The sequence below is a fragment of the Anomalospiza imberbis genome, chromosome 1 (assembly GCF_031753505.1).
Source record: "Anomalospiza imberbis isolate Cuckoo-Finch-1a 21T00152 chromosome 1, ASM3175350v1, whole genome shotgun sequence".
Lineage (NCBI taxonomy): Eukaryota > Metazoa > Chordata > Aves > Passeriformes > Viduidae > Anomalospiza > Anomalospiza imberbis.
Window position 1 is genome coordinate 41904548 of NC_089681.1, and position 27400 is coordinate 41931947.

Genomic DNA, 27400 nt, shown 5'->3' on the forward strand with positions numbered 1-27400 from the left:
ACAGCCACACCCAGTCTAGTCAGGGATCTGTTGGGATGCACTCAGAGAAAATCAATGTCACCACTAGCAGTTCCTCACACCAGGAAGGAGCCATGTTTTATTACACCTGAAACACAATGCTTGACTTCTTGGGATGTGGAAGTAGCAGATGTGTCAGGTGAGCCAAAAGGGATCCTCCCTTAGGCAGGCCGGCAGGAATGAATGTCAGGTTTGTCTCAACCAGGCAGGACTTGCTCTTGCAGCTGTTACACTGAAAGGACACATTATGAGAGGTGAATTAACACACTGGCATCTGTACTAGCTACATTAAAACCACCAAGAGCATGGACAGGATTGCCCACACCATGTGTGCAGAAAGTGAAATGCATGGGTTTGTTTTGTGGCTCTTGCTTGATCTCCTCAAGACTCCATTGGAATAGGTTGTGGATGGGCAGGCTGTGTACCTGCACGGCAGGAGCACAGCTGGGAAAGGGTCCAAATCCAGGAGAGAGCTAGGGAGTAACCCAGTGACTGACAGTCTGGTTTGACCAGGAAAAGCACAGCCTTCCCAGTAAAGACAATGATGCCTTGCAATAGGAGTGGGTGGGTAGGGTGGGGCGAGGGAAGTCTTGAGAGAATTGAGCCCAAATGACTCCCACACTCCAGCGAGCTGGAGACTGGCAGCGATCCTTTCTTGAGAGAGGCGTGCTGGGGTATGTGAGTAGCAGAGAAAGACATTACTGTTAATAAAGATGGGTAGGAGCTGCATTATTTGGACTCCAGTTTTCAACACCACCAAGTACAGAATGTGTGTGGGTCTGAGCATCTGGACCTAACAGATCCATCTCAATTTCCTAAGATTTGTAAAGGCAAACTTTTAGCAGTGTAAAACCTACAATATAATGTGGAAAACCTGTGTTGCTGGGGGAGGTAAAGAGGCATGCCTTAGCCTTCATGGAAAAAAAAAAAAAAAAAGGCTGTTTTGGCAAGGGCAATAATTAATGAGGTAGCGGTCACTTAAGGTGGGCATAAATATTTGCATCTCAGAAACATTTGCCACCTTCTCCATGCCCCATTCACTCTGCCTGTTTTTCCCCTTCTCTGCAGCCTCCTCTCATGCGCTCTTCCCTCCCCTTCTCTCCCTGCCTGCCTGCCTATCATCTTGCTCTAATTGTTTCCAGATTTGTGTGGGAGGTCAGGGCCCGGGAGTGCTGCTTCATGCCAAGTTTATAAACAGAGCAGTGTTTCCAGATGGCCACTGGCTCCAGCCTGGCTAGCAGGTTGATTGGGACCAGAATAACAACAGGTGGAGAACAGACAATGAATTCCTTGACACTTATTTTACTCCCTCTGTTTTTTTCCCCCTTCCCTCCTCCCTGCAGCCACCACGGCTACCACCAGCAGACCTTCAAGCTCTTGAATCCGGGCAGGGAGTCAGGACACAGGGGAGGGAGGGAGGGAGGAAGGGAAGGAGGATGAGGAGAAGGAACGATAAAAGAAAGTGCAAGTGACTTCCTTGACCAAATAAAAGGCAGGACAGGAAAGGGGACACATGCTGCTACTTCCCTGCCAGCCATTACTGCTGCTGCTAATTAAGGTGTCCTTCAAGCCCTTATGGAAAAGACCCTCTGAGCTGAAATAACATAGAGAATAAACAAGATATCTCATACAAATAGGGAAAATTAAAAAATTGATTTAACATTGTTCCTTAGGCAACTGCATGCATTCAGCTTTTGTCAAGACAGCCTGGGCCACTAAAGTCGTTGGCAGTGACAACACATCTGCAGTCACTGTCAGCTCTGTACTCATTTTTTTCCAGACAGAGCTCGTTTCCCCAAGGCTCCGGTTTGCTAACCCCACTCCCAAGCTCCTGTCCTTCCCAGTGTCCCTCACATCTCCAAACTGATGTCTTCTTCCCACTCTCCACACCAAATTCCCACTTTCCTCATCAGAAGCTGTTTATAGAAATGATGGGAGCAGGAAAAAGATGTTCTGCGAGGCAGTTGCAGAGATGCTTTTCTTTCAATTACCTTGCTCTTCTCAGCACATTTAGGAGCGTTACTTGGCAAAAATGCACTGCTCCAATGATTTGGACTTAGAGCAGATCAAAATGAGGCCACTGATGACACAAAACTGCAGTAGGTTCCACTTCAGAAGAGGAAAAATGAAAGCAGACAATCTAGATTTTGGGCCTGAGGTAACATTCATACACAGACAACCATACTACCATATTTCTCCTGGAAATTCCCAAAATAAAGGCAGAACAAATGGGTCAGGGTCACAGCAGCAATGCTTAACTTTAAATGCCCAGTCTGCTTCAAGCTGCAGTAAAACATTTTGGAAGCATGAACAAAAACACATCAGGAGAAATTTGCAGCAGCACATTCTGGTTCTGATGCCTGTGGTTGCTACCTTCTCTGTCCACAAAGAGACCAGCAGGATGCAAGAGCTGGATGCAGATTGAGCTGTACACTGGGTATGCCAGGGGTGCTCATCCTCCTCCCAGGAATCCAGACAACTGGGAGCTCCACTACAGAAGGAGAAGATGAGGAAAAGGAAGTGAATGGGATACTAATGGGGGGACATAAGGAGTACCAGTCAGTCTTCCAGATTAATTCATTTTATATTACTGAACTGCAAATGTTCTTATTTCCCTGCCTGGCCCAGTTCTGCACTCCTGAGGGTAAGATAGCAAAACTATTAAGAAGCAAAACTGTATATGATAAAAAAGTACTATCATCTCCAGTGAATTAATGAATAATTAGACTAAATTATTGAAGTTGCTGTACATCACCCACTGATAGGCTCAACAAACTTGGTATACACAAGAGAAAGCAAAAAAAGGTACAATTTTCTCTCCATTTCCCATTCGTGCTTACACTCCAGAGGGTCAAATTTAAACTAGGATGAATATCATAGAAATAAACCCATAGAGAAATATAAGAATTATGAAATTAAGAGTGGCTGTCTTTAAAAAAAAATATTCTTTAAAAATTAAATGGCTGCCATAAAGAGAATATTATCCAAAGCTGGTAATTAACCCAAGACTCCAGTGCGCTTTTTTTATTTTCTATTTGCTGCACTCTTCACACATAATTAGAGAAATTCAAAAAGCAGTGAAAAGGCATACACAATCTCCTCTGTTCAAATACAGTGTTTAGTAAACTGACTGAACTGCTCACATGTGTAAAACAGACAGAACTTTCTCCATTCATTATTAATAGCATATTTTCTTATTTGTAACCTTTAATTCATATCCTTAATTGTTGACATGTATTCTTGGATTGTCTATAAAATATCCAAAAAAACATTTTTTACTCAAGTACCAGTGTGAAGGTGGACTGAAATTTAATAGGACTACAATTTGCTGCTACTCAGAAAGCTCTTATATAAATGGTGTGTGAAAAGCAAGCGTGATTTAAAAAGCATTTGCTAATATTTGCAATGCAAAAGATCTCAAATTCTTGCATATGTATACCTGGAAGCAGATTTGGAAGCATTTAGGGGTTTTCATGAATGTCAGCAAATTGTTAACAGGTTTTTATTTTCCTGGAGACATTTCATGGCTAGTCTTAGCTGTCAAATTTTATACTGCGTAAGTTCTACATCTACAAATAAACACAAAAACATATTAAGCCAGTTTAAAAAATCTTTGCACTTCCAAAGCTTCTTATATCTCAGGATCTAAAAAAAGTTTAAACAAACATTGTGCCTAATCCTAAGGTTTGGTTTAAATGAGGTCACTCAGCACCTTTTAAGTAGACGCTTAGGATATTTTGCTAAAGTGAAAGATACATCATTTTATGTCAATAGGGTAAGCTCCAACCATTTGGAGGTTCTCCCAGTTTCAGACTGTAAATTCTTTAGGGCAGAGGATGACTTTGACCATATGCTTAGGTAGTAGTATCTAGATTTTACTGGGAATTCTGGGCATAACTGAGATGCAGGTAGGCTGAAAAAAAAAAGAGAATAGGAAGTGCTAATGACACAATGCTCACCAAGGCAGGATTTCATCTGATAAAAAATGGTAATTCTTATGTTCATACGACTTCCAAAATTCTACTCATGTACAAACTTTCCATTTATTTGTAGAGCTTATTGGAACTGTAGAGTCAATCCATTTTCATGTACCATTAACGCTACTCCTTTTGGCACAGAACTATGTTTTGTACAACTCAGAAATGCTTGGCTATGCCTTTCTCATTGCTGCTTCTGTGTTCTACAAGAAATCTGTGTACCATGTTTTTCATAAAGGAACTCAGTTCATTCCTTGGTTCATGGATGTTTTGCAATATCTGTGTTTCTGCTGAACAGAATTTTCCAACTCTGAAATATTAAATCCAGGATAAGTAATGATGCCTGAGAGTTGACTGTGTACCAAATTCTAAGTTCCTGTAGTGAAAGTATTGATCTGATGTAGAACAATGTATTCTTACACAAATCCTGATTCCCTTTCAGCAGCTTAGCATTGACTGTGATGACTACAGTCACCTGTGGCCCTCTCGTTGGAGAGAAGGTAAAATGACATTCGTATTTTAAACCAGCAAAGAACAGATTTCAATAGGTCGAAGTCCTAAGAATTGTTAGCCTTAGTGAGTCTTTTGAGTTTGTTTGCATAATGCTGATTTGTAGTGTTGATATCTACATGAACACAGTATGGTAAATAGATGTTCTTGTTTTGGATATGACTCCTTAAGCTTTTTCACACCCAGCCAGCATAGTGGGAAATACCAGGGAGTCTGGCTTCAGCCACTGGCTCAGATATCAGGTTAAGCTTGAAAGGTCAAGTTCTGGAAATCCACATTGCAGAAGCTTGATATGTAAATATAAGCAAAAGGATTCATCTCACCTAACTTTCTAAGTCTTAAACATCTACTGCAAGGTGCTTAGATTAAAGGTGCTTCTTCTATAATCATCAGAGACAGACATCTATGCAGGCGTCTTCACTGGGATGATTTCTCACTTGAACACTGTTCCCTGTAGAAGGACTTCAGAAAACTAAGATAGCAAGACATCCTTTTTCAGATGCTAAAATAAATTCTGCTCCAAGCATGGCAAGAGCTTTTTGGATTTTGCCAAAGATTCAAAAGATTCTTGAAGAGAATCTTCAAACAGACATAGCTATTGAGATGTACTGGTGGAACAGCATTTTCAAATGTGAATATTTCTGAACATTCCTGCTGTAGAGAGATTACATAAATGCTTCCTGAATTATAGCTTATTTAGAAGTGAAGTGCATACCTTAGTTAATATTCCTGAAAAAAAAAGCAGCGACATTTCTCCTCACATAATTTTGAAGTTGGCAGGGTAGTGAAAAGGCTTGTGTGCAATAGGTGACAAGTACCATTTCTAAATGCTGTGAAAACCAAGTAAACTATCCACAGTGACAACCCTATTCAGTGACTCTGAAATATTTGTTATGCCAGTCAGAAGTCTGAAGTGCTATTCTGGACCCATGATACAGGCAGAGCCGTGACTGAAGATGGGACAACATGCAAATATTGTTCATACAAGCTCCACTAAATTCTTAATTAAACTGCAACTCATATTTGTGCAGTTGGAGTCCACTCACAAATATTCAAATGGCTGGGTGTACCCTCCTGAGGGTTCAGGGACAAAATGTATGATTTTGTCAAAACACCCCTGCAAAGACTCTGAACATATACAGACTCCTCATAAAAGCTTTTTTTCCCTGCAGGAAACACATTACAAGTTCAAATAAACACACTAAGAATGAGGTAGCTGGTATGAGTGAGCTTCATTTGATGGTGCCCAGTGTCTGCTACTCTGAAGAGCAGACCACAGCTTTGGGCATTAAACTATAGATTTCTGGTCTTCTGCTAGCCAGATCCCAAGTTCCCTGGGCAAGGAGATACAACACTACCTCAGTGGGACACTATAGTCTATCCCAGGTGGTCTGAGAGATATTCAGTAGTGCAACAGGTCCTGGAGATAAATCAATCACCTACTTTAATGCATATGTTCTGAAAAGTGCAGAAATACTGTAAGCAATTGCATTGACAGTAACAAATACAGGAGTAAATATAACATTCTTCTGATTTACTTCCTATGTAGGACCTCAAACAAGTCATCTCAGGCTGCTTTTCTATGTCGCTTCTTTGCCTTCCTAAAGACTGGAGAACAAACACAGCAAACACACTTGACTGAAACATGGAACATCTTAAATGAAACACATGTGATATCAAGAGCTGCTCCATCACAGAAAAAGGCAAATTAAAAGAGACCCAAGGAGAGAGATTATAGTTATGACCACTGAACATCAGATGTAGCAAGTATACTAAGTAGAAAAGGTGAAATCCCTGTGGATTTCAGGGAACCTAACCAATGAAATTTAAATAAAGCATTTGCTCCACAGGAATTCATTGATTCTCTGGGAGATTTTTCCTTCATGTTTTATGAGATATTAATGGCAGGAGTTTTTAAAAAAATACATGAAGAGAAAAAAGAAAAAGTGGTGCGTTGTTCACAGAATACCTACATAAATATGAAGATGATGAAATAATCTGCTTCAACATTTCCATCTGTATTTATGGACTTGCAGTGGACTGCTCTTTTTCTGAAGAATATTATAGTATGTCTAGAACTACTCACATATCCCCTACCGCCAGAGCTTATAATCATACAAGACTCAGTTCAAGGAGTAAGTTTATGGCAACAGTCTGCAGTATATAGTGTTATAAAGTAATATTTGGTAGGAAGGCAATTTTTTTAAAAAGTTAACTTCTGTTGTTACTTGCAATCCCCTACTCATTTTTTGATTTAACTGCAGGTATAGTGGTCTGGGTATAGTGGTATTATACTGACACTATAATAATTAGCATTATACTGTTCTTGTACCTTTTGTACAGAACAAATTGTAGCAATGGAGTTCTGCTCTAGAGATACTGTGATATCACGGACTGAACAGTGAAGCCCTAAGATGAGGCACTAAAGTCTGTAAACCGTTATAATAATACTACTTTGTCTAAATCATAGAGCCTAAAAGATCTAATAGATCAACACATTCATCTGTCTGCCAGAGGACTGCCCATGTTCTGAAAAGTCACAACAATTCAAAGAAGAGCAAATAATAGAGATTAATGAGCAAAGAACAATGTAGTTGTTGCAGTGGAGTTGGTTTCTGAAACAAAACAGAATTTAGCAGCTAAATAAAGTGGAAGCTATTAACTGCATCTTTATTACTATGCAAAGGCAAGTAGCAACTGTGTAATTTAACTAGGTCCATTATGCAATCTTTTTTCTAATTATTTCTGATCTGCTAAACTAATCTCTGTTTTTAAGGGGTTTGAAAATGAATTAAATGGATTAAAAATGCAGCTGAAAGCCAGGATTATTTAAGGAATGGAGAACAATAGGAAAACATGACAAGGAAAGATCAGCCATTTAACAATGAAGCAACATCCTGAGCCTGAAGCACAATACTATTGAGTAAGCATCTGAGAAAATGTTTTATTTCATTCTCTTTCCTCTTTCTCCTCCACTCCTAGCAGTGGACTTTGGCTGGATGTTAACTTAGAGAAGTTTAACTTGGGTTTTCCTAGATGGGACCAAGAACTCTATTTGTTATGTAGCTCTGTAGTATGTCCTACATTTATGGTGTATACTGGATGTCCCAGTTTCATCCCACTTAAATATAGGCAGCTACCCATGAGTTGTAGCATCCCTAAATGCCCTTTACAGTGCAGAGGAAACTCCAGCAGCTGACAATTCAAAGAGCCAAAATACAGATTACCTTCTGGAGACCTCTCATCCTCCACTCATTCTAATGGAAACCTTAAATGGGTATAGTTAACACAGGTGGCTAAGTTAGGTGGGAGGATTCTTATCCAAGCTATGTTGGATGAGAATCCTCCCTACCAGAAGTGAGGGTTAAAAAGGTCTTTCTTTCTACAATGTTTGTTATATGTGTTTCAAAAACTGTTCCTACCACAGTTTTCCAGGCAGCATGAACAAGGGTATTAATCTGCTACAATGCTGGCTTCCTCCCAATAATGTCTTGTTATGTAATTATCAGAAAATAAATCTTTGTCTATCTAATAATCATGCTGCAATCATGCAAGCCTTAAGTTTTTTAATTTCCAAAGAGATCATGATGCCTATCAGGATGTAAGGAATTTTCACTTAATTTTTTGGTCACATGGACAAAATCATTGCAAGTCATGGGAGCAGTGCTGCACCATCAGTTAATTTAGTGCAGCATTTTAACAACAAGTCAGGCACTTTTGAAGATTTGGAAAATATATTGAAAGGCTTTATATTTGAAGCTAACACCTTTTCATTTAGGCATGTAAAACCAGTGTTACCTTTTTATCTAATTTCCTGCTCCTTTTACTAGTGATTCAGTTACAGCTCCTTTCTGTTAGGAACTGGCAGTTCAGTAGTTCAGTGGACCAAAATGTAATGAAATATTTTGCAAGTTTTGTTGGAAAACCAATATAGTAGTGCTATTACTAATGAGGAACATACTATTACTACAACTGGACGTTAGGAAATTAAAGAAAAATAACAGGTCCTGCTCTGCCCATTGTCACACTTGTACAATCCTTACTGATTAACCAGAGATGCACATGCTCACCTAAAGATAAAACCGAGTCCTATAGTGGGGCTGAATCTACTAAAAAGCACCCAATTTACTCAAATTCACTTACAGGAATAATTTAGACTCACAGTTTTCAATCGTGGTGTGCATAGAAGGTTGATTATATTTTCTTAATTGTGGACAACAGAATTAGAGATGGGTCTGGCTTAGAGTCCCAGGCAAAATGCATCTTCATTTTAGAGAGGTTCAAAACACCGTCCTGGTCCCAGATGAATTAATTTCACCCTCACAAAATCAGAGCATCCAAGTCTTATTTCTTCCATCGGGAAAATCTGAGAAGGGGATCATTCTTTAGAACATAGCAATTCTTATTTGTATAACTCAATTTAATCTGATAGTGAACAGTTATTAAATCTTCTGGACTGACACATTATTAAATGATCGTTTGATGATCACTGAAATTCTTTGCAATCTTCCCTTAATCTTGGGTATTTAAAAGCTCTTGGGTTTTACTTGTTGTGTTTCAGGACACCTGACTTGACTGTGATGACAATTTCACCCACCAGGTAATAATAAATTGTGCTTTTGCAACAATTTTTTTTTTTATGGTTTCCTTTGTCTGTCTCTTAACTTCATCTTTATGTGTTTTTTTTTTCATAGCCACCATGAAAAAAAATGCCTGCAATTTTTATTGTTGTGGTTTTCTTTCTACTTTTTTTTCCTCTTTTTTCCTCTACTTCATTCTTTCGCTGTTCTTCATTTTTGCTTAGTCTCACATTTATTGTGGTTTATTTTTAGGATACATATATATTTGGGGTGGAATTATAATCTGAACATTTATATACTGAGTTTATATTTTTGTTGGAAAAATATATAATTGACGACTGTTCTTACTCTTCTGAGAAATGCCAATTACAAATGGCAGGCTTCAGTTCAATGAAACCTCTACTGTTTTAACAAGACAAAATATTGAAAGCAGGCAAAGAAAGTACAACAGGATAATTTTTTACAGTTTATACTGGGGTCAAAAATATTGCAAATATTGGTGTTTGACTTTCAGATCTGTCATAATATGCTGAAATACAATTCAGATGTCAATAACATTTTGCAAAAAACATGGAAAAGATACACTGTTAATAACTCAGTTGAAAGGAAAAAACACGCTTGAAACTGGAAATTCCTTTTTTTTAGTTCTAGGCAGATTTCTCTGTTTATTTAGATGTTAAAGAGATCTATTGCCTTTTAAAGTACAATACTAATACCTGGGTTAGTTTAACTGCCCTTTTCCCACACACATATGTTTTTGCAGACTAACACTTACTGATACACTTTTCAAACCCTTAAATCCCCTCCAATTCTCAACGTGCTCTTCTGCCTTCATTTCTGAATGATGGTCACAAAGCATGAAGCCTACTGGAATAAATATAGTTTCTGAATGCTAGTCCACAGGTTTCACTACTGTTTGAGCATGTGTGTAGATAAAGCCGGCTTGCCTAAAAAAACCCCACACAGTTAAGATTTCTCTAAAAATTGGATATTATTTGAAAGACCAATTGTCTTTTGAAGCTAATATACATGGGTAGGAGTCAAAGGAAGTGTTACAGAGTGAATGACTGAGGACAGGCATGGGCACATATTTAAAGCGAGGTACCCACGTGTACTGTGATACATGGCAACATCAACACACAGGCACACTGAGGTGACATTATTGGCACAGCTAGGAGAGTTTTTACTTTTGCTTTTACATTAATCCACACTGTTTATTTTGTCACAATTGGTAATTTTTGTTAGATGCAGAACATGAAGTAGTCATTTCAAAAAGAGATGATTGGGGAAGGGGGAGTTGGTTGAGTTTTGGAAGTGGGTTGTTTGTGCATTTGTTTTCTTACAACTGGCAAAACTCCAACAGCTATTCTCCAGAAATTTCACAAGAAACATTCATATGGGCAGGAAATCTACTGGCAAGAAACGGCAGATGAAAGAGTTATGTACTGCTGAATGAGAGTTTTGCACCTGCACATTGCTTAAGTTGGAGCGCATGCTATTAATATAATAACAATAGCATAATCAGTAGGATGCATAGTCATCTACCAAGATTATTTCATTTTGAGACTTCATGGACACTTTTGGCATTAGTGCAAAACAGGGAGCTGAATCAACTTCAAATGTGCACTAAATAGAACGGGGTAAAAAAAAAAAAAAAACATGCTTAAACAATTCTTACCAAGACATCATGTTTAAAATTAGGACTAGAACTGTGTAACTGAGCCCAAACCAAACTGGATGTCCAAGGACACCAGTGGGATTACAGGCACAGTTGCCCAGTAAGTAAGGGTCATAGAAGTACTGCTTCAGACTAATTCACTGGATTCTCTTTTATTTCTCCTTTATGGAGAAACTTTTTTTTTTTCCTCTCAGGGTCATTGAACTTAGACTAGAATAGAGCTGTTAAAAAAAACTCCTATGGAACACTTTTTGGGGTCAGGATTTGGTAATTCATAAAAATATTTCCAATGAATACCAAAACACATTAAAAAAGTTTCAAAACAAGTGTTGTCCCAGTTTTGAAACCTGGAAGGCCTGAGGTCTTTAGTTCAAAGGTAGACTACTTGGTGGGCCATCCTGCAATGATAGGCCATCAATCCTCTACCCTGGCAGTCAAAAGGTTGAGCAATGGTCTGCCAGCCAGAGCCCTGCAGGCTTACAGAAGAACTCAGCTAAAATCCAACTGTCCCTTAAAGCTTTAGATTTCAGTCATCTGCCAAGATCTCTGTTGAAGTTTGCCAAACAGCTTTGCTTTTGAGACTGGTTCCATCAGCCTTTCCGTGTAGACATGTGGAGTTTTTTCCAAATAAATCATTTCACTGCAAAGAAACCATTTTATCCATCTCAGTAGTCACCTAGATTATGCAAAATGGTGTGCCATCCCTGCATTTCTCCCTGGACCCATGATGCTGCTCCTGACTTCAGGCACAGAAAGGTCATTCCGGACCTTGGAGATGTGCAATTCAGTCTTTCCATGCTGACCGACACCTCTCCCATGCAGAGTCCCCTCCTTAGGGAGTTTCACCTCGAGCGGTTTCTAAGCAGCCATAAGGAGTTGATGCTCACTGCTTCCCCTGGTGAGAAGGCTGAGACCTGCTCAAGATGTTCATGGGGAATTTTGGCCCTTTCCTACTGGGATCTGAAACATCCTGAAGTAAGAGAAAACACAGTTGTGACGGAATTACTAAAATCAACTAAAACGGTAATAAAGAAATATGGAACTTATATTGCTATTTTTTGTGTAAGTATTATGGTATCTCTACCCAGAACATATAACAGCATTTGGAAGGGCCCTGTGCGGGAGTAGGAAATGCACTGCCAAAACTTGGCACTACCATGGTGCAAAAACTGTTGTCGAGCCACAATTGCTGCCCAGCCCAAGCTTTCCTATGTGATAGACAGGTTTGCCTTCACTGAGAATCAAGGAAGCAACCTACTTACCTGGAATTTTATCCACCAGAAGGCCAAAATACTGAGCGTGGCCTGTGAACTGAGAAGCGACAATGAACCGACATCCCTGGAAAACCACGTGGTGGTCAAAGATTTTCTACTCCTATAGACAAAAATGGTTTAGGGGTCTGACCTGCATATTTATTTATTAATACATTTACTGAGAAAGATTTTTCATTAGTCTCCATACCAGATAAGCCACTGCTCTCATCTGAATCAGATTTTTACTATAAAGACAGCTAAATTAACATCAGCATCAGTATGTTATCAGCAGTGTTTCCTGAGGTTTGTTTTCTCTCCTTTATGAGCTGCAAAATCGATTGAGTTGCAAGGAATACTGAGTGGGAAAAGCCATTTAAAATTGCATATTTGCATTGTCATTGGTTGGACTCAATGATCTCAAAGGTCTTTTCTAACCTAGCTGATTCTTTGATTCTGTTTATGATTTAATGTTGTTTGAACAACTAACCTATAAACTTTATAATTTTGCTATTAGAAAGAAGAAATAAAAATTATATGAAACTTGTAAAGAATCACAGAGTTCTCTTCCAGATTGCTGACAGTCAGTAAATGCCTCAAAAACTCTCTCCCACTTCTTTACATGTAGGTATTAAAATTCAGCAATCCAGTGAACTGGACTATAAAATCAGCATATCTGCCCCAGAACAAGTACACTTTTTGCTTTGCAGTAACGTTCTTTGCAGAATGCATTTGTGGGACAGCAGGTTGACACTGGGGGGTGAAAGCTATTGACCATTTTGTAAAACAAAGCAACCATGGCTAATCTTTTTTTGTTTCAACTTAATAAAAGGAAAGTCCCATTTTGCAACTATAAAAAAAAGAAGTAGTACAGCTGTAAGCAGAAACACACTCGTAGTTTAAAGGGCTCCACGCCTACTGTACATAAAATAATACACTGGTATCATTAGCGTAGACAACAGCTTGTTTTTAATTTGGCTGCAGATAATGAAATTATCCCCCAAATTACCATAAAGTGGAACAAATAAACACAAAAGCAAACTCTTTCTTTTTCTCTCTCTCTTTTTTTTTTTTTTTTTTTTCCTTCAGCAGCGCTGGCTTTCAGCTATTTATAATAAAAGCAAAGCTTCTGTTTTTCCAGAGCTCCAGTTTGACCTCAAGCAGATAAAGAACATGAAATGACAAACACGCAGCAAAGAGTTACTGTGTCCTTCCCCCCTGGCCTCTGTTTACATTAGGAAATGTACCCGGGGAGGAGGAAAGGGGAGGCAGGAGGGCTGCCTTTCAGCGCCGCGCTCGGCTCCGCTGGCTCCGGCTGGAGCTGGCCCCTGTTTCTGAGTAAGCTTACTCCACTCCAGATGTGCCGCGGCTCCAGCGTGGCTGCCATGTACAGTAAATCGGCATCTGAGGGCTCGTCAATCTGTGGGGTAGAGCAATTGCGGTCTCGCCAGGCCGCCCCACTGGCACAAACAGAAATTTGCGCCGCTGAACTGGAAAAGGAGGAGGAGGAGGAGGGAGAGGAGGGAAAGGGGCGACAGGGAGGGAAGGAGGCAAAAATGGGAGAGCAGTGTGTGAAAGTTGAGGGGCTGGAAGGTGTCTGCTCCCGCGAGGAGAAGGGGAAGAAATAAACACTAACAGTCAACTGAGGAAATGTTCTTAATGCATTTGTAAATTTACTTGTAAATGTTTTACACTTAGAGAGAAAGGGGAATGCTGCGTATCATTTGGCAGTGTTGGCTGTCTATAGGTCCCTGTGGATATACTGCTTTAGTACGCATTGTAACCAGGGCAAGAGAAACATAAAATAGCTGGGAAAACACAGCCAATTAGTCATTACACATAGATTGTAAAAACAAGAGAGAGAGAGAGGAAGAGACAGAGAAATATATGCCCCCAGCAAATCTGAGTCCCTCTTGTTTATGTCCCTGCAACACGAGCATGAAAACCAGAGGCAACGATGCCTTCTAATCAAAGTGCAACTTGCAAAACAGTCAGTGCTCCCATTCAAAATCCTCCAGGATTTCCTGACGCTCACAAGATTCACCTATTTGCTGTCATTGTAAAAAACAAATTGTTTCACTAATCAGGCAGTTTGCTTTGGACCCGACCCCAGCTGTACGAACTCCAAGTTGGACGTTCATTTCTGATCTCCTGCCGCCTACGCAGCCGTTGCTAACTCGGTTTTAATAGGATGAGAAAACGATATTTTCTTTTATAGTGGGTTCAAATGAGCTACCCAGCTTCAGGCTGCCTATAGCTGTGTTTTCCTAATCACTATTTTTTTACAGCAATTCTGAGGATGAAAATGCCTGCTCCCCCTCCTTTCTCTTCCAACAGCGCCAAGTCTAAGAATGTAAATAAGTGTTAAATTGAAACACAGAACAAAAATGGGTCAGATTTAGTGTAATTGAGTCATAGTTAAATTTAGGCTGCTTTTATTTGCAAATGTGTACTTTAGCAGCAGTTCCATACAGCATCTCTGGATAGAATGAGATGCCTCATTTATTTATTATTTTTACTGTGGTTGTGCCTGAAATTCTCAGTGAAGGCTCACAGCTCCATTGTGCTCTAAAAGATGAGCTATGCATTTTAAAAACTCTTCTTTGCCAGAGAAGCTAGCCTCAGAGTACTATCTGCATTAAATAGCAGCACCTTAAAAGGCCAGAAATATTGTCAGCTGTTTCAAATTTTCAAAAATTGTGAATCAAAGCTGAAAAATCCCAAGGCTGCAGGAGAAAAAGTAGTAAGATTTTCAAAGAGTTTATCCTTTCTTGTCTCCTCTTTTGTGAGTTTTCAAACCCTCACAATATGCTGTAAGATTATTGAAGTTTCTTTTTTAAAAGGAATGTTCAGATTCTCATGGTATCCCTTGACTTAAGGAATGAAGGCTTAAAAGTATAAAATATCACTAGATTTGAAACAAAACTTTTAAGATTTGGCAATACAACATACAGTTCTCTATGGGACTTGATTTTCCTTAGCACTCCACTGTCTGGATGGGGTAGTGAGGTCTCTTCCCTCTCTTCTTTTACCTCCTCAAAGGTATAAAGGGCTTTGATTCTGACCATGAAGAACATATGTAATCATGGATGAATAGACAATTAAATATGACTGTTCCTATGCATAACTTTCATACTGGGTTTTCATCACTGGAGGCACTGCAATCATTCTCTTAGATGCAGGGCAATAGAGAAGCTTAACAAGACCTCAGCAAGCAAGCAAGCAGGAACATATCTGCTACTGAGGACCAGTCCTTGAACAAAGTATATGTGTCACATTATTGGCTGTTCTGTGAGGACCAGAAGGAGGACACTGCATCCCAGTGATAAGCCTGTGCTCCAGCCAGCCCCCAAAGACAGCGCATCGTTGCTTTATGCCTTGCACAGTCATTTATGTCAGGACAAAATGGACACTTAAAAAGTGTATTGAATCAGGAAGGCAAAATCAGGATCAAAATTACCTCAAAACCTGTCCCTTTTTAGGCTGGCCAAAGCACTGATAAATTTACAACTGGGACTTCCCTCATGCAGGCAGAAATACGAACTGGGTGATCGAACAGGTGTTTCCAACGGCCAGAATTTCCATGCAGAAAGACAACACAGACGGGTCTCATTAGACAGTAGCTGAATTTAGCAAGGAATGTGACTTTTCCCACCCCATGTTGAATGGGAAAGGCCCAGGGGAAAAGTGATACTTAGAGGACATGAAGAGCAGCACAGTTCTTAGCTCATCCACCACAATAATGGCACTAATTTGTGAATAAGTGAGCGTAAAGCTGATAATAGTTGTCTGTAAAGAATCGTGTATGATGGTAAGATTATACCAGAGAACTCTAAGTGACCATGGAGGAATGTATCTAGAAGCCAGGACACAAAATGAGTGCAGCATGAAGAGGGTGTTGAAATTGAACGGGTGAGAGAGATAGGAACAGCATAAAAAATAATGCATTCCCTCTTTGGAGAAGTCCCTCTCAGTATTGTGCTCTCAACTCACTACCACACTGTTCTTGCACATTAGTTTGATCCATGTTTTTACCACGTAAAATTTGTTTTACATGTGTATTATAAGTGGAGACTCTTAAGCTCAGGTTTGGTAGTCAGAAAGGCAAATTTCCCTGACAAAAGTTTAAAAAGAACAAAATTAACTTATCTTACTAAAATATGATGATATCTTCTTTCTTTAATGGCTCAATTACCACAAAGAACACTTTTGCAAGACAGAAGGTACTAATGAGTCAAGAAAAATTACTTGAAAAATGAATCATGGTTTGTATTTCCAACAAAAACTCCATTTTATTCATGCATTAGGATCTTGGATCTACTATTTTCTTTGGGTTTTCTTCTATACACATTCCAATGCACCTGACAACTGAAGGAACAGTACTGTCCAGCCATTGTGTGGGCAGATGTTGTGTAAATTTCCACAAGAGATTCTGCCAAGCCTTCCTCTTACACAGACCTCTGACACCTGCATTATTTGGAAGGATTAGTTTCTGTATCATTTCCCCGAGGGACTGAGGCAAGAAGAGCAACTGAGAACCTGGCTGCAGAGCAAGCATGCAGAGTAGATACAAATGCAATTATCCTTCCCTACTTAAGGAAAATGAAGCAGCCCTAGATCCCCAGGAAGACAGTAGTGGTTCATGTCATGCATCTCCTAAAAAAGTAGTGATTAACAAAAGTCTGTTAAGTATTCCATTTGCAATTATTTCAAAGTACAATAAAATCTAAATAGACTACAAGAATAGGCTGTGTTGTAATTGCAATTGAATATAACACAAACTGCAAATTTGGCATTTCTGCTGATAAAAAAAAGTATATCAATAATTCCACAGGGCTTATATATACTAAATGTTTAACATCTCAGTAGCATACTCTTTATGATGCCTTTGACACCTGCAGAGAAATCACATCAAATCTGTAGCAACAGTATTACGTAATGCACCAGATTTCAATGTTCAAAACATCCTGTTCTTTACATAGCCTCCTGTCTTACACAAAAGCAGTTAAAAATAATAGAGCTTGTTCAAGAGCCAGATTTACAAGCTTATGTTCATAGACTTTTAAGGCTCATCTTATAACGCAGTTTTGTTATACCTGTGAGCTGGGAAAGGAGGCAGGAGAAGGCACAAGAGGAAGGAAAGATTTGTGAATGGCTTGTTTCAAGCTTTCGGGGGAAAACAACTTCAATCACTCTGCATTTATGGAAATTCATTTACTATTCTGAAGAGTAATATGAAGAAGAAGTGAAACTTGTAAGAAATGAGTAACAGAATAAGTCTCCTGTAGCTGGACTGGAGATTGATTAAAGTCATGGGATATTTATATTTGTAGTTTGAAATCTGGAGGTTTGGATCAGCTAATTAGAAAGATAGATACCATTTGCAAAACTTGGATGTTGATCCTGAAGCAGATTTTGAGTTCATCAATCGTTTGGAATGTTTAAAGGAGAGAAGCTTGGCTCTGCTCTTGAATTTCACACTAGAAGGCTCTAGCTGCCTTCAGTGATGAAAGGAAAAATGAATAGGAGAAGAAAAAAAAAAGTAAAGAATGGCTCTATGTAGGCTTCTACAGCCTTGCTATGTAACATGTACTTTGTAATAACCTCAGAGCTGCTGTTACAGAACTATGTGAGTAATCAGCCACTCACTGGCATCTTGGGTTCCTGTTGTTGTTGAGGGAAATGTGAGCAGAACAATGCAATTCACCAGAGCCTCTACGGACTTTTCACACTCATGAGTCCTAAGACCAATCTTTTTGCAATCAGGATATAAAGCTATAATTGATTGCTTTGTTCTTGTTTTCACAAGCTGTTGAGAGCTGTTCTGTTTTTCAGTCTGTTTATGAAACACTCATTTACACTGGAAAGCAGTGTATTGATAGTATGTTGAACTGGGAATAAAGGGACCTGGCTCAGCAAATCAGTGAAGTCTGCTACCAACTCCTGGCCTTTGAAGCACTTCTTAGGCACAGATTGTATTTACAGTTACCAAGTCTAAAAACTGTAAAGACCTTCATTCTTGCTTAATAAGGTGCTTTGAGATCACAGATGAAAAGCACCAGGAAAAAAATAACAGTAATTTGTACAAAAAATAACCAGTGCTGCAGAATGAAGCACCAGGTCACAGACAAGCTGAATTTCTTACTTCCATTAAGGGTCTTCCCTTTTATACCAGATGAGATTTGAGCCCAGCTATTTTGTCCAAACACCTACATACAGTCTATTTGTAATGTATCCCTCATAAAGCTCTTCCTCTTACTTCCTGTGAATAGGAATATTGCAAAACTGCACAGAGGAAGTGGAAGTTTAAAAGCATTGCAGATACCAGATGGAAAATGTGATAGGAAACTGAAAAACAAACATTTTGTGTTTTCATATACATTAATTACACTTCAGAAAAGTTAACTTCCACTCATATCGTCCCCTCAATTTTTTTCACCCAGAAGTTTTCATTCTTGTACTAACAGTTATACACTGCAAGGGCTTCTACCAATAAAAATAATAAGAGTCTGGTATATGTTTTATTTTCAAAGGCAGCAAAAAGTCTTCTTTTATGTAGAGGAAATAAGCCAGAATCAATAGAGATAGAACCTGTTGCCTTTATTAAATCATTGCAACAAGACTTCTCATTTGATTTCTATCAAAGTGCAGTCTCCATTACTGAGACTCTCTGAGTGATTTTTACCAAGGTTTTCTTTGCAGGAAATAGCGGACAAACTCCAGATCTCTAAAAGAATGACAAATAGTATGAAATACAGGGTCTCCCACAAGAATGCCAGCGACTTCATCTCTTATGGACCTGGGAAAGACCAAACAAAATTTACACATGGCCTAAACCCAGACTGGGGTCTGGCATTTGAATCATCTTGGAGTATTTTCAATCCAACTCACTCTATCCTAGGATCTGCTTCCTTTTTCTAAAGCCGTTTAAGCTCAAAACATCTTATTTATATTGTTATATCAGCTGATTTTGAAATTATTGGCATTCGCCAGCACATCTGAAAACCAGAATACTTATTTTGCATTGTAAATGTGAAATAAAAATTTAACATTTTACCTGTGTAGCATCAAATTATTCTGTATCAATTGTCTTTTGCATTTACTGGCCATCAAGGATCAGTGTTGCCCTGTAACGCCTTGCTGATGAACACACTCCTCGGAATGCCTAATTTGTGAGAGATTTACACTGGGCAAGCCTTATCTACAGAAAGCACTTGATTCTCTGTAAATCAATTAGATATGCCTTTTCAGGCACATGTCTGTTGGAGGCTGACAGAACAGTGCTTTCTTTTTTACCTGAAATGGGGATTCCAAAACCACCTCACCTCTGAGAAGCCACAGGGTGGCTTGGAAATAAAATGGTCCTGCAAGGGCAGCCTCCTGTATAATTGAAATGCAATTTAAGGGGACTTCAGAGGAATTTCTCAAACTCTGGAGGAGGCCAATGAGCAATCTGACCTCCAATAAAGACAACAGAAGGAAGCTCCCTTTGAAAGATAGAGGAAACTTTTTTTCTTTGAAAAGCATTCTCAGGGGCTGTCTGCTGATACAGTACAGACTTATCTCCTGAGGTCCAGACAAGTCTGTGTTACTGATTATACCAATATACCTCATGTGGTCCTCACTGCCTTTATCTAAGAATGAGAAAAGTCAAGGAGAGCAAGTGACAAACTGAACAGAACCCTGCCTAACTGAGAGGTTTATCAATAGAAGTGTTCTATGAGAAATCTCCCTGCATATATATGAAGTTTATGAATTTTACTAGTTCACTGGTCTCTGGAAACCACAAGGCTGTCAACAAAAACAAAATGTGTCTATAAACCTACAAGCCTGATGGATACATGTACAAGCAGATAATTGTATTTGCAATGATGCATTGTGTGTGCAAAATGAGCATCTGTACCTAAAGGTATACATGACTTCATGATGTTCAACAAAGGCAAATACTAAGTCCTGCCTCTGGGATAGTCTAGAGACCAACTGACTGGAAAGCAGCTTTGCAAAAAATGGACCCAGGGCTCTTGGAGGAAAAACTGAACATGAATCAGCAGTGTGTCTTTGTAGCATTAAAAGCCAGCCTCATACTGGGCTGTTTTATTAAGACAATAACCAGCAAGTCAAGGAAGTGATTATTCCCCTCTATTCAGCACTTGTGAGACCACATCTGGAGTACTGCATCCAATTTTAGGACACTGACAAACTGGAGTAAGTAAAGCTGAGGGCCATCAAGGTGTACCAAGGGCTGGAGTATGTGACTTGAGAGGACAGCTGAGCAAGCTGGGTTCATTTGGCCGGGAAAACGAAGAGCTGAATTAGAGGGTCTCAACACCATTGTCACAACCTAAATTATTCAACAAACTTATATTAGTACACAAAACTTCCTGTTACCGTGGCTAGCCTATCTTCCATCTCATATCAGAAACAAAGTGCATTCTCTGCGAGTATACAATTTGTGGGACAAAATGACCCACTGCTAGGGTAGAGTCAGACTAAAGAAGACCTGGAGTCAGGCCAACCAGCATGCCTCAAGCAAGCTAGAGCAATGCAATAAAATAACCAAATCCATCCAAACTACAGTAAAAGTTCCCATGACTCAACCGCCTCCATAGCCTGTCAGCTGTACCTCCCACCTCCACAGCCCTAATACCAGGGCCCTAGGTGACGGATACTTCAATTCAAACATTGTGGTTATACTGGCCCCCTCCAAGCCCAAGGCCCAAATCCATGAATCTGCTTTAATCTGCTCCTGAGAATGTGCGTACTTTTTGGTCAGAATTTTGGTTGTCTATATTTGGAAAGTCTCACCCACAGTCTTGAGCCGACTGAGGGAAGCCAAAGAAAATTCAAGATGTAGTGGTTACACAAGCTGAAATCCTCCTTCAGTGTGACTGTTCCATACGATTTGTACACTGTTTATGTGCCTACCAAACCTCCAGCAACTCAGTCTTCTTAGTTCATTTAAAGGAAGAAGATGAGAAAGAGTCCATGTCTACAGAATTCCTCAGACAGAATCTACTGCAGAATACATCATTAATAAAGGATTTTTCTATTTATTTGTTTCACCCAGAGCAGCTGGTCAGTCATGTCTCTCTGGGGCATGTCAACTAATACTTATTATTTCGTAAGTTGAACATTTTTGAATAATACTGTCTTGTCCCTTCCGTTTGTATTCCATTACATGGGAGTAAGGAATTATGTTTGCATTATACTGTAGAAATTTAAGGGAAAAATATTTATGAAACTTCAGGAAAGGATTGAGTAGAACTGATGGTTATAAAATCCTGATAAACCTTTGTATAGAGGTTATGTTTCATACTGGTAAAGAAGCAGGCTAAGAATAAATCTGAATCATGCTCATGTGAAGTAAAATTAATGAAAGACAACCAAGGAAAATTTATTAAAAGCAACGATTAGGGTTTTTTTCCCCTCACAAATCTCAGAGTGCTAGAGTGCCACCGAACCCAGTAAGAATCTATTATTGATTTCAGTGAGAAATGCTGGCCTCATTGTCACAGTTGGAGAAACTGAGACACAAAAACATTAAGTGAGTTGTGGGATATTAGCCAGCAAATGGCAGAGCTGGGAATACTATCCAGCTCCCCTGGAGGCAAATCCATGCGTCATCCACTGCACCACTTCCTCATATTAGAAGTCAGCAACACAGCACAAATTTCAGGGATTCTGTTTAATGAGAAAGGGAGATGGAGAGATCCGGAGGCTACCTATAAAGTAGAAGAATGCTGGGCTTGACTTTATATCCATGTGCCACTACTGTCTCTAAAATATGACCACATCTTTGCTCAGATGCAGATGGTAAAGGGAAGAGTCCAAGAATAAGGAAGAATCCTATGAAGAAAATATATTATCCAATTTAATTTAAAAATAAACATATAGCAATGCAGATTCTGTGCACTGAGTCAGAAATCAAGTTTGCAAGTCATCATGAAATGTGATTTAAACACTACTTCTGCTGAAGTGGTTAAATCAGCTAGTTGGTTGATGTAAAAGGAGTACAAAGCAGGGATCTTACTTTAACAGCAGATGTCTACCAAACCTGTTTTCCACAGATTACTTATTCTCAGTTTGAAACAGGGGATATCAGACTCTTTAATAGAAGACATGACTTGTAGCATGATTATTTATGTCTCACCACTGTATGGGTGGCATATCACTTTACTCCTGAGACAGATGCACCAACTTTGCAGCTCATTCCAACAAGGATATTGTAACCATTTAAAGTGATGAATATCAATCTGTTTTCATGGCAAATACTGTTTGATAATTTCCTCTCACTGGGGTCACTGCTGCACATGATTTCTTATTCATCTCGTTCTAGGAGGTTCTGCATCCTCAGAAGAACACATGGAATAGGACAGGAATAAAAGACACCAACTTTTCAGTGTCTTGCTGAATGGTTTAGTCCCCAGCACCCAAAATGTCAGTATACACAGGTTGAAAAAACACTCATAGTTGAGAAATTGCCCAGTCCCAGGTAGGGGCCCCCTCCCTTTGGCCACTGGCCATGGCCCTGGTAGGGGTCCCCATGCACTGGGAGAAGAGTGGTGGCTGCTGGCACTGGCTCAGAACAGTCCCCAGCCCCAGTGCTCAGCATGGCTGATGGCTCTGCTCACTTACTTGTGACTACCTGTGTAGCACATTTTTTCCAGAAGATTTCAAATAATTTCAAAACAATAACTGCTACATATTATTGTGATGGTTTTGTGAGAAGGAAGAGAGCAGTTATGGCCAAGACTATCTGAGATAGTTACTAATTTCAAGGGATTTAAATTGAAGGACATGGTAAATCTTTAATATGAAGAATTCACTCATGTGAATGGCAGAACAGCAAAAAGATTATAGGATTCATATCTTACAGTTCAGCAACCTTTCAGATGGACCAAACCATGATCCAGGGGTAGAAAATTCCTGCTCTTCAATTCACTTCAAGCCTTCTGACTTTGCTGATATAATACAAACATAATCAGCTTCATGAATGTTAATGGAAAATAAGTTTTACTGACACTTCAGGCTATGAACATTTCAAACGTTTCCTCTGATTTTAATATTTGAAATCTTGTAAATAAATTTGTAACTTTGACATTCCAATCCTTCAGCAAACACTTTCTTCTTAATGACATTTTACTCACTACACTGTTCACACCTACCAGGAGCTTCACGTCTGGACTGGATTTCGTTTTATTGTTTTGGTTTTTAAAAAAAAACCTTGCCATTCTGCAGCTGTGTAATATATGACAATAGAGGGTGATAAACACTGCACAGCTGAAGCTGAAAACAAGTTGAGTTAATGTAATGAGGTGAAGGTGATGACACTTTTTTTTAACAAAGAAAATCATGAGATATATTAAACAAAATGTTTTACACATACACAAAAAAGAAATCCTTCAGTTTTTCCCTGAAGAACTTCTGGTGGAAAATTAATTCCCAGTGAAGAACACACACACAAAATTTCCTAACCTCTATTTAATGACTTCATGGATTCACACAAAGGGGAATAACATTTATGTTTCTAAAATCCCTATGAAGTAGCAGTCTTCCATTCTGCCACTAATTCTGTTTCTGGTGGCTGCTGGAAATTAAAGAGTTAAAATGGAGACTGGAAAAGAGTAAAGCATATGTTATATGCAGCACATTACTTTCTTGCTGGGCTTCCCATGGGCCAGTGAAGTTTGGGAACCACTTCTGTAAAGGAAATGTATATGGTGTCAAATTATTGACAGTCCTGTGTGTCAGCTCCATCTCTGCAACTGATTAGCCCCAGAATGACTTTGGCCTCACATAGTTTCTTACAAACATTATTTAGTCAAGCTTCAAAACCTAAGTAGGCAACACTGTTATTCCCAGTTTACAGATGATTTCTAAGTGCAACAGGGTTAAAAGCTACTGCAAGGGAAGACATTAAAAGAGCATCGGGAGCTGGAATAAAATTCAGTTTCCCAACCCTTGCCCACTTAACCATAGTGTCCACAGTCTAAACCACTTAGATTAAAAAATCAAAATAAAAATTAAGCTACTTCTCTGAAACCATGTCCCCTGAAGCCATTTCTGATGCCTAAGTAAGCATTGTAATTTTTAGAGCTGCTGTGCACCTGCAGCTTCCAAATAGTTTCCAAAGGTCACCTACTTATCCTGATTTTTCCAAGCCTCAGCTTCTTAAATCTTTCAAAACATGGAAAGAATAGCAATCTGTCTCCCAATCTTCCTGCCCACTTGGGCCAATAAGAGAATTTTCTTTGACTCCAGTAGCTGTAAGGCTTCCCTCCCATATTTTTTTCCTTCAGTTTTGGAGAGCAATTGTCTCAGGGTGGACAAATGTCTGCTTCAAGAGAAACTGTTGTGCTGAGAATCACTATCTAATCATTACCACCCATGCACCAGACAATGCAAATTGTAAAAAATGACAAGCAAATGAAGCAGCAGAAAAGTAAAGAAAAAGAAAACAGTACAATCATCCTAACAGCAATGGCTGGAAATTCATCTTGGAAGCTTTAACTGCTCCTGTGGCACAGAAGCTAGGAGGAATTGTTCTGTGCCATGATGGCATTGCCCAATAACCCATTCTGTTAAAACTAACAGAGCTGGCTAAACTATCCTGCCTTGTGTTCTCTTTTAATTGATTGTTTAGTTTAAAGAGAGGATAAAAAAGGCTGGCTGGGATCCAAGCTCAATCCCCTGCTGCTATGGCAGAAAAAAGTACTGATCAGAATATTTCTCTGCAGAATGAAATGTGCATCTCCTGGGCTTTTTGCAATAGCAAAACAAGTTTACATTTCTGTCTCTAATATGATTCTGTCCTCTCAGTCATTAACAGTTCCTTGATCCCTTCTCTTATTTCTGCCCCCTTTATCTTAATTATTGAAACTTGTAATATAAACAGCATTTCTTCACCATCTTTTTGAATTGTTAATTCAAACAATGGCAGCAGTGCATTTCCTCTGCACAGCAGTGGTGTTTCATTCACATGTGGTAGTCTCAGACACCAGCTATCATTTAGGGCTATCAGGGACAACTTTGGGAGCCAGACACTGGGTCAGTGTAAATGAACACAGCACAATGTGACCTCAGGAGCATCAGGCAGATTCACACAAGGCTGAGGGTCTGGCCATGTGACTGTTTCCAGCTAAAATTACATTCTTCCCCCACCACACACTGGAAAATTAGAGACTGCAGATCTTTCTAAACATGCTTATGGATGTAGAAAACCCTTTCATAAGGCAGGGAGGGCAAAGGAGGAGAGGTTTCTTCTGAAAGGCACATGGGATGGGATTGGAGGTGCCAGCACTTTTGCCCCTTCATTGTCACATTCCTTTCCCAGGCCCGGAGGATGAGGCAGTCTGTGAGCCGCAGTGGCTGGGAAGGATTGCACTGCTGAACAGGGATGGGAAAGGGAATGTGGTTTCCTGAAAGGCTTCCAGCAAGTACATGGGAATGGAACACTTGAGAGAGACATGGAGCTGGAAGCACTTCCCTTCTGAGAAACACTTCCAATCTGTTCCTGGGGCCAAATGTAATAACATTTCTGACATTATTATTACAAAGGGGGGAAAAGTCATTCTTTTAGCTTGCTGCTGTGATTTCTTCATTTTGAAACCACACCTTCTCTGAGACCTGGAAGCCATGCGGTTCAACACGCAAGCTATCTCGCAAGGGATGCTTCTTGGGTTCATCTCTACCAGCATTTACCACCAAGTCTTACTGAAGGTGCCAGGAATGTTTCTGGCAACAAAGAAAATTAACTTATAGTTATGCTTTTCTGCTTAGGTCCCTATCTTGATTTATGTGGAATACATTGACACAAATTGACAGCAATACTTGCTTTTTCCTACTGTCAGTCATGAGCCAATATGTAGACGAGGGAAAATTCTGCATGAAAAACATCTATTTTGCCATGTGATGTAACAAATTTTTGTCAAATCCTTCTACAGCATCAAACTCTCTCCCTTTCTCCACTTAATGCACTATATTACACAAAAAATGAAAAGAAACTATTTGAAGCATGTCCCTAAACAGGGTGACAGGAAAACACACAAGAGAATATCCAAACGGACTTGTGCTAAATGTTCAGACTAACACTAAAAGGGTTAGGAAATAGCCTTTGAAGGAAGAAATGAAAAAGCAAAAGCTGCAGGACCCGGTTTCTGGTTTACCATCCAGGAATATGCTGGAATATGCACAGAGGAGTTACAAAACAAGTGCTGTTGACAGTACAAAGGGGGAAGTATAGCCATTAGGAACAGTATAAATTGCACTGGCATGAATAATGCTTCTCCCCAGACTTTGTTCTAGAAAAAAAGGAAAAAAAGGGGGTGGCATTAATTCAGCAACCTCTGTGTCTAAATAGGTTCAGTTAAATTGGTACCATTTTTGTTTAGATAAGGCCTCAGACTCACTGACTCTCTGGAACCCCCTCTTAGTCTTACCTCTAACCACTTTTTCCAGCCCATAGCAGGGAAAAATGTACCACAGAAGGCAGAGCCAGACACCAGCAGTATCATAAGAGCCTCAACCAACAGTGTCTCAGCAAACACTGGGCCAGAATCCACCCCCACACACAGTGAGCAATTCATTTGTTTGGGGCTACTTAAAGAGGCAACTTTTAAGCTGCCAGCTTACTGACACCTGACAGCCATCATCCTGCAGTGCCTAAGTTGCTATAAGACATGAGTCAGTCAATGAATTACACGATTTTTGGAAAATAATAGTAATTTAGAACATTCTTTTCACATTTCTGTGTATGCATCATTTAATCTCGTGGGTGTTTTGGTTTTGGATTTTTTTATTATTATCATTTTAACTAAGCATATGAAAGGAATAAGAACAAAAAAGTTCTTATCAGTATCAGGAAAAATGTAAAGATTTTTTTACAGGGTTATATCCATATTTTAAGTAAGGATTTTTGCCTTCTTTTGAGAAAAAGATATCTTTTTTTTTTTGAGAAAATACAGGCCTAACTATACAGCCCAGAACTGACAGCAGACCTCCCTTAAAATATAAAATATGGGATTACAAACAGTTGATGGTGAATTTTATCTGATCTTAGTAGTTCAGTTAACAACTGAGAAAGCTATTTCTGCAGTATTTCTGGGGTTGTAGCTAACTCAAACATCTGCACATTCACAGCCTCATTTCCACTGAATTAATTTTCTAGGAGATAAATACACTGCAATTTGGATGAGGGTTTCTTCTTTCAGTTAGATTCTTTCAGTCAAATACAAACAACAAATAAATCAAAGATTCATAATAAGATATAGAAAATACTCTCCGAAGCCAAAGAACTCCTAAATGCAGTCAATTTCTGCAAAAGACTGTATTAATACACCTTAGAACACACAGAATCTTGCAGTCAGAGCTGGGTGGATATGAAACACC

The 27400-nt window shown here is 39.3% G+C and overlaps 2 long non-coding RNA genes across 4 annotated transcripts; one reads left to right on the forward strand and one right to left on the reverse strand.

The window, feature by feature from the left end:
* Positions 1-70: 70 nt before the first annotated feature.
* Positions 71-15327, reverse strand: LOC137473314 (uncharacterized). 2 transcript variants are annotated; one of them, XR_010998690.1, is made up of 4 exons: positions 13261-15327; positions 11610-11723; positions 344-2509; positions 71-250 (listed from the first exon to the last, which is right to left on the reverse strand). It is a non-coding gene; the product is annotated as an uncharacterized lncRNA (long non-coding RNA). The 2 variants fall into 2 exon arrangements; XR_010998689.1 differs by having other exon boundaries at positions 71-2509.
* Positions 176-19146, forward strand: LOC137473305 (uncharacterized). Of its 2 annotated transcripts, none has more exons than XR_010998687.1 (5): positions 176-272; positions 4438-4495; positions 6470-7428; positions 9067-9105; positions 18716-19146. It is a non-coding gene; the product is annotated as an uncharacterized lncRNA (long non-coding RNA). The 2 variants fall into 2 exon arrangements; XR_010998688.1 differs by having other exon boundaries at positions 204-272; positions 4441-4495.
* Positions 19147-27400: the final 8254 nt, after the last annotated feature.